Below are 16,858 nucleotides of genomic sequence, written 5' to 3' on the forward strand. Positions count from 1 at the left end.
TGCGATGCTAGTGAGCGAGGCATGGGCGTTGTACTGTGCCAACGGGAAAATGGAGAAGTAGAACACCCCGTCCTTTATGCTAGTCGTAAGCTGACCAGTCGTGAGCAGGCGTACAGCGCCACCGAGAAAGAGTGTGCGTGTCTCGTGTGGGCCGTTCAGAAATTGTCATGCTACCTAGCCGGCTCGAGGTTTATCATTGAGACGGGTCACTGCCCTCTCCAATGGTTGCAGACCATCTCTCCCAAAAATGGCCGCCTCCTGCGCTGGAGCCTCGCTTTACAACAATATTCCTTTGAGGTGCGTTACAAAAAGGGGAGTCTCAACGGTAACGCCGATGGCTTAAGTCGAAGCCCCTAACGTGGGAATCAGCCTCAAAATTGTTTGTTATTGATGTTTTTCTTCCTGAGGCAGGATTTTTAACATATTGCTTTTGTGTAGTGTTTCAAAGTGATGATATGCTTTCTAGTGCAATTTTCCGATTTGTGGACGCGTTCTGAGTGCTGCTAGACTACTGTAAGGAACTAGGCAGTAGTATAAAAGGGGAAAGAGCCTGGCATGGCTTAGTGAGGTTTGTGCCGTGCTTGCTGACTGAGCGGCTGAGTTTCGGCGTAGTTCTAACGCTTGCTAGGAACGAGAGAAAAATAAGAACTCTCCCGAAGTCACTTTGCAGTGTCCTGTGTGAACCTGAACGTGAGAACGAGGCCTTCTCGGTGCGCTGCGCTCAAAAAACGCCGAGGGACGACCGACGTCGGTTATGAGTATCATCGAGCGACATCCCTCCGGACAGCGGATGCAGTCCCCTGACCATCGGGATCTCCTTCCCCTGGCGGGGCGGTCTGTTACGTTTCGCCTATGACGCGCGGTGTAGCCGGCGCGGATTCAACGGACGGCGGGGCGTCGTTCAAAGCGGCGGACATTTTGGCCCGTTCGGAGCGGCCGCGACGCATCCCCGCCGAGCGCGTCCCGGCATGTTCAGTGCCACGTGTCTTTGTGTGTGCGTGTGTGTGTGTGTGCCCACGCTTGTCAAAGCGTGGCAGCCGGGGAGAGGAGCTCCCCCAGTGTGAAGCGAGGAGGTCTGACCGGCGCCGGCCCGGCTGATGCGTCACCTCCTTGTCCCAACGTGTCTATCAGTCCGTCCGTCGCCGCTGTCACGTGGTGTCGTCCCGTGACCTTCCTTCTTGCCCGCGACGCCAAGAGTATAAGAGCAGCTGCCCCCGGACGCCAGGAGAGAGGCTCCGATTTCTTCTGTTGAGTAACGTGCTCTCCCGTCTCTCTACTTCGGTCGACCTGACCGCCCGCTCTTTGCGATGCTAGAATAAACAAGTTGTTCTGTTAGCAGTCGCCTCATGCTTTGCTGGGACCTTCGGATGCTTCCAGTGTGCCCCAGGCCACCAGGCCAACGCTACCCTTGGGGCTTGCGACCCATTTGCAACAACGGGTGTCAGCACTGAGGTTCCAACAATAGGTGCATAGCTGCCACTACCACAGGCGGAAACGCACCGGCCTCTGCGTAAGGTCGCGCGGTTGCCAACTTACGCGCTGCCCGGCGCATTTGCGCGCCGCAGAAACCTGACCAACGGTCCAGTCGCCATGTATTCCATCGCGATGCGACCTATGGCAAGCACACCTGCAGTTTGTGAGAACAAACACGCATGCTAGCCGTGGCTTCCCCGGAATCGTTTTGCTTCATTGAACACATTTCGGGCGGCCACTCGCAGTGGAGGCGGGATGAGCCACGGCACCCCGACCAGCAGTCCGGCAGAGGAGATTGTCGTTGCGCGTTTAAATACACTCACTGCGATCTCAGGCACATTGTTGTCATAGTAAGTGAAGCTTCACGGAAACCAAGTTCTGCGGTGACGAACGGCAATTGCGTATGCGTGTCGCTAGCGCGTTGACCTTGCCTACGCACGTGTCATCAGCCGTTTCACGTGCGCACAGGCGTACATTCTTCTGTCGGGCCTGGTACACTCTTGCACCGCATCCGCCAAACTTGACTTCCTTGCGCCCCTCGAGATTACTGCAGTAAAAGGAGTTCATTCCTTCATCACTCACAGCAGGCACTTCTTTACCATCCTTCCACATGGCTGCTTTGCGTGCCACAAATGCATCATCCGCTGTCAAAGGGCAAGAACACTGCACAGCTGTCACTGACACGCAATGTGTTTATCGTACGTAATCTGAAGCACAGCGGTTTAAGTCTGTGTGATGACTCGTTAGCATGAATCCGCCGAAGACGGGAAATACGTCCGCACGCCGTCCTTCGCCCGTGGCGTGGCGTACGCGTCGGCGCATGTGCGCTTGCTCCGCGCTTTTTACTTCTTCCAGACCCACCTGGCCACAACAACAGCGGGGAGAGCCCAACCTAGATAACACAGATGAACAAGCCACAGATACTAACGCAATCCTGCACACACGACACCTTTGCCATAGTACTAAAGCCATGGAGCAAGACGTGTGAGCGCACACAACCGTAACAAAGCCGCCATTATGGCTCGAGAACATGGCCGCTACAGCAAAAAAAAAAGGAGAACGAAAATGTCACGTGACTTCCTCCACATTTTTATACTAGCACGCGAGGGGGGCTCTTCTCAGTTTTTTTTCTTCCTCCATAGAAGACGGGGGGGGGGGGCGTCTACACTGACTCAAGAGAGAAGAGCAGCGCGTGCTCGCATGTTGCACGAACGCTGCTTCAGAAACCCAGATACCTACTACACGGACGCTAGCCCGTATCCCTCGTCGCCACGTTGCGGGCCCGAATACACACTCGCCGTTGTCAATCAGGGGAACCTGGTAGTCTCTGCCTCCATCCGCGCCACATGCAGCGCAGCAGCAGAAGCAGCAGCGATCGCTCTCGCACTTCGCGACGCCAAGAGCAAGGGAAGGTCCGCCCGCGTCCTTACGGGCGCACAAGCGGCGTGTCGTTTATACATGAATGGAACACTCCCTATACAAGCCATTCGAATCCTGGGTCACTCACTAGAATGGACCCACGGTATCATCTGGTGTCTCGAGTACGAAGGCCTGCGGGGAAACGAAGAGGCGGACTGCGCAGCTCGAGGTCTCACTAGCTGAGCGGCAAACCACACCGTTCTTCAGCCACCGACAGACCGACGAGTGACCCACGAGTTATTAACGACAGGTCAACAAATACTACAGGACCAACGTCTCGGAAGAACGCAATACGCTCCCCCACACAAAGCTCTCAATAAACTCCAGGCAAGGGACTGGCGCCGCCTGCAAACTAACACATACCCACACTTGTCTCGTCTACACGCAATCTCCCCAGACAGTTGCACGTGCCGGACATGTCCCTGGTGTAGCAACCACACAGCGATACTCGCGCACATAACACACGAATGTGCCGACCGTCCGGGCGACGCAATTTCGCCACGAGTCACAACACACACATTCACTACGTGGTCTTGGGAGGCGAGACTCTCCTAAATGGACCTGGGAAGCCAACTGGCGACCCTCGACCAGGCCTGGCGAGCCGCGATCGCCAGTGGAGCCCTGTCAGAGGGAACCACCCAGGAATAAACCGCGCAACAGTTCCTCCGCCTCCTCTACACTTACATACGAAATCAAACTTGAACTGCGCGCCATGGTGACGCTAGAACGCACAGTGACCAACTGAGGATGGCCTTTGGAGCCGATCTTTGTGGCAGGGCCACAACTTACAACTTTGTACAGCCTACATAGTTTCTCAGCATAGCTAGGTAAATTAATTAAAAATTTTTTTCAGTCTTGCTACTTTGCTAAAAAGGCTCATGTGGCGCAATGGAATTTTACAACTAGCATAAGCCTTTTATCTAACTTATGCTGCAAAAAACCATGTACAATCTCTCGCTAGTACAAAATAAAAGCAATTGGCTCGCCATCCCCGCCCTGCGAAAGTGAATGTTAAAGGGACACTAAAGTGAAAAGTGATTTCTTCTGCATCAGTAAATCACCGTTCTACAACACCAAAAACACCACTCTTACAACGATAAGACGTTTGGTAAGCCAGAAAAAGCGCAAGAACGAAATGCGGGTGGCGACGCCTACTCGAGTTCCCGCACCTGCATGGGGGCTGTGACGTCTTGGATTTTGATGGCATCTTTTAGGGCCTACTAGTTATATATAGCGGTACAGATTGACTACATTGTGTTCTAAAGGAACCAAATATTAAACATGCCAAGTTTCGAGAACTTTTATTCAGCCAACGCGGCCCAAATGCGAAAACAAACTTTGGAATCGCTGACGTCACGCTGACGTACCGGCGCTGGCGTTTCGGCGCGAAATTCAAATACTGATACTTGGACATTCATTTTCTCATCTAATATTCAAACTATTTTCTTGAAATGACTGCCTGCAGGTTTCTCAAACAATGCTTTATTAGTCTAAACTGCTTTATTGTTTCCCTTTAGTGTCCCTTTAAAGCTGTTGAAAACCACCACTACAACTGCTGAGGGGGTGCATGCAATGCTTTTGTAGCTAAAGCTACACTACGCAGGTTGGAGCCGAGCTTCGCGTGCGTGTGCGCGTGCCATACTGCGCATGCGTCGCCCTCACCGCCGCCGACTGCGGCGCATTCCAGAGGTGTGACGTCGCAGTCTCCGCAGACGCGCCGGCGCCGTGTGCATCCGCTGCTGCATTAGCCGCGTGGCACTGCGCATGCGTGAGGAGTGCGCACCGTGCGTATAAATGCGCGGGAGAGACGGCTGATGCAGCACGCTCGACATGGAGGCTAAAAAGAGTCGAGCCGCTGCCAGTCGGCGCAAAAGACTGGAAAACCTAAATACTTCAGACCCCGAGGTTGTCGCTTGGCAGTTGGCCGTCGAGCGTCGAAAGAACGAGCGTGCCAAGGCAAAACGTGCGGTCGAGACACCGGAGCAACACGAAGAATGCCTAGGGAAAAGAAGTTGCCAAGAAGCTCAACGCTGTGCTATGTCCTCCCACCAACAGCGGCATGATCAAGAGAGTGTCACAGACGATCCCAAGACTCGTCGGTGCACTGATCATGCTATGAAACTCGGTGAAAGTGCGAGTGCGTCTACCCTCTTCCTCTCGGACTTTGTGAACAATCCGTTTGGACACATTTGGGACGTATGTGAAAGACCATGGCATTTGAATTACCAGGCCAAACAATGCCATAGGCGGATAAGCTAAGGTTAGCAAGCAAGGCAAGAGATTAACCAAGCATAACCGTACCTTAACGCTACGTATATCCTGGAATAGCTGAGCTAAGCCACTGCCATTTTTTTTTTATTGCGATAGCAATTATATGGGCACTACAGGCGTATTCTTGCCGTCGCCGCTGCCGTGAGGTTCCGTATGAGTGAAAGAGTGTGAGGGTGAGCCGGCGAACGCGGTTCAATTTCGCGTACGCGAGCGAGGAACGCTGCCCGGAAGCGTGCCCTCTATTTGCTGGTGAAGCAGCGCATTGACATGGACACAGTGCAGACAAACAGGAAAAGACGACACTCGTTTCCTGTTTGTCTTCACTGTGCCCATGTCAGTGCGCTGCTTCACCAGCAAGGTATGATGATCACTCACCAACTAGCCCAACTTTCCACTTGACCGTGCCCTCTCATGTGGCACGTGAGACAGGGAGGTCAGGCGAGGGAGGAGGGGCGTTCTTCTCCGGCGGCTGCTAGGATGCCTCGATGTCCTCCTCGCCCGCCCCTACAAAGTGGAGACAACCGCGGCGCCTACTAAGGTGGCTTTGGCTAAGGTCACGGGAATCACGGACGCCATAGTAGACGGCTTTGGCGGACACCATAGGGACGCGTCAGCGACGCTCGTGTGTCTTGAACATCATACTGCGTGGTCTTGAAGGCGATCTGCGACGTGGCCAAAGCGCGCGTTCGCGCGGGCCTCATCTTCATAGCGATCTGCGATGTTTGCAGAGTGCGCGTAGTGCCGGTAGCCTCGTATGCGCTGTGCTTTCGACGTTTCGTTCGCGTCGCAACGCCAGATTCACGAATGCTAATTCCCTTGCTGCTGCCGCGATACCTCACTCCAGAATTTTCACGGCGAGATTCCGTGCTCATCAAACGACATGTATTCATGGTTATCCGTGAGCGCGTGACACCGTGGGGTTTATTTAGTAAAAAAATGGCTCTGGCTTAGCTAAGGTTAAGCCCAGGATGCGAAGCATACTAGCCTTTATTTTAACGCGACAGCGTTAAGGAGCTCGTGTCGCAGAAAAGCCGGTGTCGTCGGCGTCGGCTCAGGCGTGCGGCGCTTGCTCAGGCGCACATTTCGTTGTCGCGCCGAACGCTGCGTTGCTCGACGCTCACCGCGTCCGATGCGGGGGCGACGCCGCAAGCGACGGCGCGAGTTGGAGCCCCGTTTCTCCTCTGTCGTGACGTCAAGGTGTCACGTGGTATTGAAGGCGACACCGTCGCGCCTGAGAAGCTGGGTTGAGCTCTCGAGCGACGGCGCGAGTTGGAGCCCCGTTTCTCCTCTGTCGTGACGTCACGGTGTCACGTGGTATTGACGGCGACACCGCCGCGCCTGAGGAGCTGGGTTGAGCTCTAGTAATATGCTTCGCATAAAACACAATGACGGGCTAGTTGGATTGAATCCATGATAGAATGTGTAAACGCGACACTGTGTGTCTGTTTCTACGTCCTCGTTGAGTCACGCTCACATATTCTATCATTGTTAAGTTAGTTAGTAAGCCAACGTTTACAAGTTTATACGGCCGATAAAACTACTATCCTTAATTCGTACAGCTATCTACTAACTTGCTATCGCAATCGATGCTTCCGCTTTCGCACGTCACTGCGATTTTTTTATTAGTAAGCATGTTCAGAATATGGATAGATCCGAACGAGATTTCACTTGTGACTTGGCGCTCGTTCCATGCACTCCTGTCTCTTTGGCCTTCGTCGTAACCGAGCCTTTTTTTTTTTGGCACCGCGAACGCACGCAAAAGCCAAAGAATTGCGGAAACACGGATACGCGCCGTTCCAGAAGAACGGAAATACCAGCATCAATGCAACGTTTGACTGAGATTAGAGGCACGATGATCCCCAATTCAGGTATTCTTCATCCCTCCAAAAACTATAAACTTTTCTGATTACTGCGACGCCCAATATTGTTCCTAATGGTTTTTTCTATTGCCCTCCTATCGGGAGCATGAATCTTCGCAGAAAGCCTCTTGCGGTGAGTACCGCGTTTCATTTTTTTTTATCGGTGTTATCAAAGATTACCTCCTCTGCACCAGCGCCTCCATGTTAAGAAACAGCTCTGCCAGCCTTTGGGATGTTGTGCTTTGCACTGTATGTAGCATTGATCGTGCCAATGTGAAATTTGTAAATTACTCTTTCAACACTACGACTAATTTCATTAGTATTCGCTTCGATAAATTCGATTTGGTAATGATAAATGATTCGGTATTTTCTTTCCAAAAGTCACTATCCTTTTCATGTTTTCAGATACCAGCAATCAGAATTGTGGAGCAGGCATACGACGTTTTACTAAGGTGTTCTGTGGTTGTATGATGCTGATAGCTTCAATATCGCTATAGTTAGGATCCAATTAAACGAGTTATGTTTTATTGCAAAGCAACATGACACATTTTTGTTCGTAGTCTGCCTATATTAAGAATGTGTGAAATTTTGTTTGCACTATTACGATTGAGAGCATTTTGATGTCTGCACAGTTGCTGCGATTTACAGGGAGTGGGAACAGTATTGCAGCTCTTTCTTTACTCAGTTGCAACCCCTTCTTTGCAATGAAAATGAGAAAAATTAGAATTGGATTGAGTTGTATTATGCGTTCGCCGAAGCAGGTGCATGGTGTCGCTTCACAAATATTTGAACAAATAATGTCAGAGGTCACAGCTTCGTCTTCCAGCTCACACGCGTGACGAAGAAGCTACAGCTTTATTCTTTTTTATTTAGAAATACCTTGCAGGCCTCAGGGAAGGCATTGAGTAAGGAGGGCTATAAACAAAGCACATGTCTAAATACGAGTAGACTCAATGTGTGACGCACACCCAAAAGAAGCGACAGCAACAAAAACGAAAAGTACGTAAGAATTGTTAAGTATGTGCACGCAACACTTAAAACCTCCATAGATTAGGCCTCTTTAACAGTTCAAGTTTATTAATCATACCATGCATGTACGTTCTATCTAGCACGTGTATTCGAAGAAAGGAAACTAATGTTATGCGCTATTACGGCTGCATTTTTGAAAAAGAAAAAAAAACACGGAAAACAACATCAAATATATACACAAAGAAAACACGGCATATGCAATACTGCGTTTCACTACGTTTGCAATAACGCCACGTTAGACAACGAAGAGTGGATCTTCAGGCTTTATCAGCAAAGATCAGTACTTTTCTATCGTTCTGTGACGTCAGATGTCGCCTCGACGCATCTCGCATTTCTCGCCCATCGGCAGCCTTTAAACGCAGCGCCGTGGGAAACGGTCTCCCGGCGCTGCTAGCCTCGCTTCATGGTAGTGAAATGGAAAGTGTACATTCGTGACCTACGCGTCCACCAAACGTCTCCAAGTGACGCATACTACGTACGCTCGCGGTATCTGCGCGAATCTATAACAGCGTTCGGCGACGGTTTGCGCGAAGGACTCTAAAGATAAAACCCGATCACCAACTCTCCAGCTGTCTGAATCGCCTAAATAAAGGACAAAAGCAGACAGAAAGCTGGGATGACGTTTGCCCAGTGACCTTTCGTTCTCTGGACGCTTTATGCTCTCTCGCTCGTCCAACTCTAACAACCGGAGGGCCTTTAGGCTTTGAATTGATAAACAAGCCTCTTTAGGAGAACGAATTTCCCGAAAGAAGTTTCGGATGTCTATATAGCTCGGAAAGGCTACGACATTTCGACGCATACGCTTTCATAGGAAAAGCTTAGTAGAGCATATTTCTTTCGTTTCTTTTTTTTTCTTTTTTTTTGCGGAATGTCAGTGTCGAGAGACTTTCATGCATGACCAATCGCTGAATACTTAGACCCTTAAACCTTCGCGGCCGCCTTCTACGTACCAGTTCGCGCTGCCAGATCACTGTTTGGAGTTGAAAATCTTTGTTATTGAATAATTGATTTGGCTGAAAGAAACTGTAAACGTTGACAGCAGTTGTATCCGCAGCTTCTCCGCAAACAATAAATGGCTCAATGATTCGAGGCTGATAATATGAGGCGATGTGTGATGCCATTTTTGGAATTAAAGTAGTTTTCGCAAACGGTGGGCCGGCATTTGATGTAAAGAACAACAAGAAAACAGCGTACCTTCTTCAGTTACTGCAAGTAGAGTAAAGTCAACATAGAAAAAGACTTCAAAATAAGACAAAGAAGATAAAAGCTTGCTAAATTTCAATACATGCATATTCACTAGTAGTGTTAGACCATCGATTCTAATTTCTCTTCAAATATTTGAAGAGAAATTAGAACTTGATGGTCTAACAGTACTAGTGAATATACATGTATGGAAACTTGGCATGCTTTTATCTTCTTTGTCTTATTTTGACGTTTTTTTTCTATGTTCACTTTTGTCTACTTGCAATAACTGAAGAGGTATGCTGTTTTCTTGTCGGCAGCTGTTATATTGATTCTTGTGTAGTACTGTTCGCGAGGCAGAGCAGACGCCCTACTAATGACGCTAACCGGTAGGCTGGTATGTGGCAGGGCTGGTTCGAATTAATCTCAAAGCAGAGTGAGGGATATATGGATAAACGAATAGCAGGGAGGTTAACCAGGACTCAGCGCAGTTGCACGGGGGTGAAGGGGCCGTCAAGAGAAGGTGAGAAAGACCAGCTTCAACGTCGTCGACGAAGTGCAAATTCGCTACTCTGCATACAGGCAGTCGCTGAGTCCTGCACTCTTCAGAAATGGCAGTTTTGCTGCCTACGGCAGCTGTGATATGTGAGACGATGGCCCTAAGACATTTTCCAACGAGAAAGGCCTTCCGCCTAGCTGGTTTAGAGTTGTGCGGAGGTCAAGCCTTTCATCTTCGACGGACGGAAAGTAGCACTCAGGCAGACAAGAATCGAAGGAGTAACGAAGTTCTGGGGAAACCAGGAAGGTGGAGGTAGTTTGTGAAAGCGAAAATCCACACTCAAGAAGGAACACCAGTCTCCTTGATAACACTTGTTGCTGTTGTCGTTGTTGTTGTTGTTGTCGTTCAAAAGCTCACCCTGATTTTCACGACCACAGCAAAATAAGCTGACACCTTATTTCGTGGGTGGCTTCACCTTAACGTGCGACGACCATCGGTCTTCACAGCACCGAAAACAAGCAGCACAAAAGTCGTCCCTGCACAGTCATTAATTAGTATTCTTGAACATCGGTGTCGATCGACATCAGCGCGAGAGGCTTTCAACGTGGTGCTGCGTTATTTAGATGAGGTACTGGACTGGACGATGGACTTTATATAACTGTTTGACACGGTGAAACTGTGCGCCAGGTTAACACCTGGACGCACTGAGTGCGACGGCGCTTTTAGCTGATCTGGGTTAATTAGTGTCTTCATTCCCGCTTTTCTTCTTGTCTAAACGTTTCTTACCCATTTTACTCTTCCTCAATGCGGAGCAACCAGCCAGAAATATCATCTGCTGTTCTTCCTTCCTTTCTTTCTCTTTCCCTTCGGCTGCAGACAGCTTAAGAAAAAAAAACATACTAGTTTGTGCCTATTCGACCAAACCTTAAGGGCCCAAAGACTAGTCTGGTCGATTTACGTATGTCTCAACGCATCGTTACCGATAACAAAGGCACAGGAGGGGTTAAATCTTTAGAGATAGAGATTTGAAGGCCTGCGACGCTTTGCGCGTGTTGCTAGTTCCCAAAGAAACGTGGACGTTGCCAACATTTCTGGAATCGAGTGGGTGCGCTGGCCAGCTGTATGCATCACTCATAGCCTCGCACGTTCATTATGCTAGCGCTTCTCACTGCTTTTTTTCTTCTTTGACCCGCCTTTCCTTTGTGCAGAGCACAGGATTTGAAAAGTCAGAGGTACGCAAAAAAAAAAACTCTCAGAAAGTAGCTAGCTGGTGGCGGAAGGCTATAAGCATGTAGTTAAATAAAGTAGCTAATTTAGAGTCATCGGCAACCACGTAAGAAAAAAACATTGCTGGTTCCGTAACTGGAAATGTTCCTTTTGCTGCAGATTCGTTGAAGACCCCGTGGGTTCGTTGAAGACCCCGTGGGTTCGTTGAAAAACACGCATCACAAAGCTCGGTGCACCTTTTCTTTTTGAAATTCGCAGGCGACGAAATACGTATGCGAGAAACACCTTGATAGTGTTCATTCGCGGCTCACCTTCTCTTCTTTTGATTGCAGCAAATATACGACTTGAACGCGTTAACTATATTACAGGACAAAGATAAGCTGCCAGCTCTCCATGGTCCTCCACAATATTGATTGGTGGCATAGGAATACATAGATAAATGATCGAAAAATACTACTACGATTGGGGAGATGGCAAAATTCGTAACTGTTGAGCAATATATAGTTACGTTCACTGGCGTATTCACTTCTCCAGGGGTAAGAAATCCTGAGAAATCCTTATATAACTTAGCGAGCAAACGTTCACATTGATCAGCGACTAAGAAATCGGGTACAATTGTGTACATGACAGATAAGCCACTACTGGAGTTTAGCCATAAAATGTAGCTTCGGTTGCCTTGGCAATCCTTCTCCTGCTCGGGAATTGTTACTCTCAGGAGTGTCCGAAAGCCGGCAGTTCAAACTTAATATTCAATCCGGCTTGAATCTTCAATATGCAAGAGATTGGTCACCCGCTTGAAGCAAATACTTTCTTACAATAACAGTGATTGCCTTTGCATATCTGGCGCGTCCCAGGAGGTTCAGTACATTGAAGTACCATTTCAGCAGTATAATAGGTCTAGTTTATTCGTAGTTTCCATCAGAATATGTAGCTTTAAAGAGTAGCCATAAAAGTGTCGAAGTAACTAACGTAATCCTTTTTCTACCGCGGCTCCACAAGCCTTCAAAACTGGCCGACAATTACTCCCAAAGGTGCCAAAGTAGGCAACCCTGGCAGGTTATAGCGAACCAGACTCGCTTTTAGATGGCCTGCTATCTATCTATCTATCTATCTATCTATCTATCTATCTATCTATCTATCTATCTATCTATCTATCTATCTATCTATCTATCTATCTATCTATCTATCTATCTATCTATCTATCTACCTATCTATCTATCTATCTATCTATCTATCTATCTATCTATCTATCTATCTATCTATCTATCTATCTATCCGTCTGTCTATCCGTCTGTCTATCCGTCTGTCTATCCGTCTGTCTATCCGTCTGTCTATCCGTCTGTCTGTCTGTCTGTCTGTCTGTCTGTCTGTCTGTCTGTCTGTCTGTCTGTCTGTCTGTCTGTCTGTCTGTCTGTCTGTCGTTCATTAATTAGTTCGCTAATTCACTCGTTAATTCGTTAATTCTTTAATTCGTTCGGTCGGTAATTTGTTCATTAATTCATTGTGGCATGGGTTCCTCGGAGAGAAAGCTTTGCACGTCAAAGACTGGCTCACGTCCGGGTGTCGAACCTGGCATCACCGCGCTTTACCGAGGCAGCGCGTCGACTAACCTTGACCTTTCGCCAAGTATTCGGTCTCGCGTGCTTTCCACTCATGTCGCGTGGAATAGGGGGCGCGTTACCTTTTCCTCTTACCCTCCGCCCCGAGTTGTTTATACATTCCATGGAATTCCGGACCCCTTCATCCAGGAGTGTTGCCATCGAGTGATTCGAACTGCACCTTTCGCTTTTCAAGCGGCCACGTAGGAACGCGACTCGGCAAACGGTACGATTTCGAGCGCTGCCAACTTCCCGTAGACGGAACGCGCCGCATAGAGAATCGTGCCTTCCATTATTGATCGCGCCGCACATCGGCCGCGAGTGCCGACAGGGGCGCCGCGCAGCAGGGACGGAACCGAGTACGACGACGAGGATGCCGGGCACAAACGCCCACTACGGTGGGAGCGCAAGCTCAAAGGGAATACGTCGCCGCAAAATTTAGTAGCGCGCTCCCAGCAACAGGTGTCGCAGCCAGACTCGCTCGCTTTTCAAACAAAGAAGAGAGAGAGAGAGAGGAAAGGGAACCAATTTGATTCTTTTCATCGCTTCGAAATGAACAAAGCGTGAAAACGAAGGAGAAATGAGGGAACAGTTAGAGAGAGAGAGAGAGACTGCGAGAGGGCATCGAGTTTCCAGAGCCGCCGCTGGAAACGGCGACGCACCAGGTTTTCGCGGAGCCGGCGCGGGCCCGCCGTCGAGCGTGGGCGCTCGGCGACACGTGATCCTCGCGCGCTTTTCCTTCTCGTCTCACTTCGATAGTATTGAGAGAGAGAGAGAGAGAGAGAGAGAAATGGCGAGAAAAGGGCAGTGAATCAAACGAGTGACGCTAAGAGCCAGTGGCGGCACTGTCGTTTTGCCGCTAACGCTAGCCGTTGGCCCAAACTTGTACGACGTGAGAGCGCGCAAGCTTTTTTTTTTCCCCCGGAATGGAGCGCAAAGCCGGGGCTCTTTTAGGATCACGTGGAAACGACATTGGGACGCTGTTGCTCGAAAAGATGGAGGTATAGGGAAAGGGACGGGGGAGGAGGTCACGCAGGAATGGAGTGGAGACACGGCTCTCGGAGGAGTGGGCGGAAAGCCGTTACCGGGCTGTCTGGCGCTCGGGTGCCGTTTTGGCGCTTGTTGCCTCGGGGTCGTTGTACGATGGCGCCAGCGTGGGCGCTGTGTCGTGTGCGAGTGTGCGTATGTGAATGTCTGGCAGCGTAAACACCGTCATTTCTACTCCCCGAGCTCCGACGCTACCGGCAAACCCTGCGGAAACGATCCTCGCCAGATCCGAAAAACGCGCGACGGACAAGCTTTGGCTGGTAGCTGATTAGGTGGCCAGGAGCGCGCTGACGGCTTCGTGAATTAGCCCGCGTGTGCCCCTCACTTTCTTTCTCTCTCTCTCTCTCTCTCTCTCCACCTCTATATCTTACACACCGACACACACACACACACACTATTTCATTCAACGCGCCATTCTGCGTCTGCGACTGCGTCTGCGTCTGTCCCCAATGCGTATGTTCGCCGGCAGACGTCCGTGCGCTGGCGCGCACAAGAGAGTGACGTGTATATGTGGGCACCAATATGGAGGCCCGAATGTCCAAACAAAACCTACTCGGCGACCAGAGACAGCGGATGAGGTGGGGCGGAACTGCTGTGCAACAAGTGCCGAAAGCCATCTTTCTTTTCGTGTGTAGCGCACAGGCTGTCGCGCGGGTTTAACATACTAAACCAAATGCGCTAAAGCCTTAATGCAGGAACTAAACCCTGAGGTACTTACTGTCAACGATTATATGGCGTAGGGAAACAGACGAAATTTATTGGAACGCATCCTTTGTGTCACCTGAGTATTCTCAGACCTCCATTGGCTCTACGCGTACTTATGTTACCAAATATGTTACTACTGCTAAGACACAACACACAAGGTATGCTATACTTCCCGACGTTCTGATACATGTTGCGTTGTACTGTACTGTAACCCAGAATAGCACAGCTGCCACCACTTTATTTCCCAGTGTACGAAAGCGGTATTGTATACATGGAAGACGGGGACTTCTAATAAGGGAACCAAGGAGAAATAAGAGAGGTAAAGAGGCCTTTGTGGGCTCCCAACGTTTGGATCAGTCGACTTTGTTAAAGTTTTGACGATGACAAATCATCCTTTCGAGACGCTGGCATTTGACGTGGCTTCTTTTCTTTACTTGTTCTTTGAGAGGCAGCAAATTGAACTCTGTGGTTCTGTGTGCCCAACCACGATTTGATTGTGAGGCGCGCCGTAGTGGGTGTCTCCATATTAATTTCGACCACTAGGGGATCTTTAACATACTCTCGATGCACGGGCCTTCTCTAGAGGCTGCAAAACAGTCGAGTAATAAAATGCGTTCCACTATTTACACATACCCCTCAATTTTAGCGCACATGGGTAGTGCGTGACAGCGTAGAGAGCATAAACGGAGAAAATCGGGAGGAATTTCTTACATTACCTATCTGTGACACAAACCTAAGAAACCATGTAGTCGATTACTGGTCAACGCTATGTTTAAGGCTGAAATTAGGAAAGATGATGCTCCACCATACAGAAAAAGTGAAAGAGCATTTGAGCGACAAACAAGACCAGCCAGTTGTTATGTAAGGAAGATCAATACGTTTGTAAGTTGTATAGGAGTGGTTCCCTTTCAGTGCAGCCGCTTTAATGTAGGGCGTACAGGTCGCTGACATCAGTCAGATGGTATTCAGCACGAACGATTGTTTGATTGGCGAAACAGCGTCTAACATTTCGGTGCACTGTCGCGATTGAAAGTGCGCTCCATAATTTGCAGACGCTATAGTTTCATCCAAACATAAGGAGTGCGCCTTGTGGGTCGTGTAGTAGCATATCGATTATAGCAGTAGCACACGCATAAGTCTGCCCTGAGATACGCCGCACAAAGAGCTACAATTGTCGCGGCCAAACAGTGGCCCTGCGCGACAGCCGACACGTGTCTGTGATTGACAGATCGGCGCTGCCTTCCCTTGCGGTGGCGGAGATAGCCTTTTGCATCTTCCTTATTTTATTTCGCCATTGTGTTACGTTCCAGTTGATAGATGGCGTTGGCGCTGTCCTTGTTGTATTTACACCCCCATTCTACAACGCATTCCTTTCCGCACTATGAATCCCTATAAACTCGCTCGACGTTAAGTCGCTTTAAGTGCTTTTTTTTTTAATTTTGTCGCGGCTTCTCAGCGAGCTCCCAAGGCTTAACTCTAAATGGAGGGATATGAGCGTTTTCCCCCAGTCAAAGACATTTCGTATGCAACAGAGGCGTAATATATTAAACAAACATTATTTTGGGAGAGAGTTAGGCCAAACCAAAGTGCAGGGCTAAGTGGTCGTGCGACTCTTGCGGGGCAGAGAGAAAGGCAAGGGAAAGGAGGCGGTCGGGGGTTATCGAGGGGGTGCCAAACCGGGACGTCGTCTCTGCCGCCGGTGAGCGGAGGTCAATGACCGATAGCGTTTATCCCGAGATGGAAATGCCCCCGTCGCTATACAGCCCACCCAAGCAGACTTCGCGGGAGAAGAACAAACAAGAGTTGTTCAGTTTGCTCGATGCGGCTGAATCGTGAGTCGCGCCCGTCGCCAACAACTCCAACAACGTCGGGCCTAGGGAAGCTTGGAACGCACGCCCACGCACGGGAGTGTGTGCACAGGCCCCCCTATATAGCGAAGGTCTTAGGACATCGTAAAATGCTTTGCGCGAGAAGTACGTGCTTCGTTACTTACGATCCAGAGGCGCGCTTTTCGCGACGAAAACAAAACAAAAAAAACAAGGCCATCCATCTTCCGCACCTTAGAAGCGAAGCGCGAAATTGAGAAATCTAAAGGGGAAGAAAAAACCTACCAGAATAGTCTTTCGGGAAAACATAGATTCGTGCATTGATGATAAACCACCCCCAGGAAAAGTTGACTAAACATCGTGTCTAAACTTTTGAGGTATAATGCTTTTTCCCTATACTCCATGGCATCCTTTCCTCCTTTTTCTCGCTTCCCAATTTACCGTACCGATACTATATTTGCCATTTCGTAAACGCCATTTCTTCCTGTATTTTTTTTTCTATGTGATGTTCTGATAACTAATATTGTCACGTCAAAAAAGAAGCCGTCTTCATTCCTCCTCTCTTACGTAATGCCTCTGAAAATTCATGATAAAGATGGATATATATATATATATATATATATATATATATATATATATATATATATATATATATATATATATATATATATATATATATATATAATGATGACTTTGTGCCCTCGTATAGGAATTATCTTTGTG

The sequence above is a fragment of the Dermacentor albipictus genome, chromosome 2, assembly GCF_038994185.2.
Source record: "Dermacentor albipictus isolate Rhodes 1998 colony chromosome 2, USDA_Dalb.pri_finalv2, whole genome shotgun sequence".
Taxonomy (NCBI): domain Eukaryota; kingdom Metazoa; phylum Arthropoda; class Arachnida; order Ixodida; family Ixodidae; genus Dermacentor; species Dermacentor albipictus.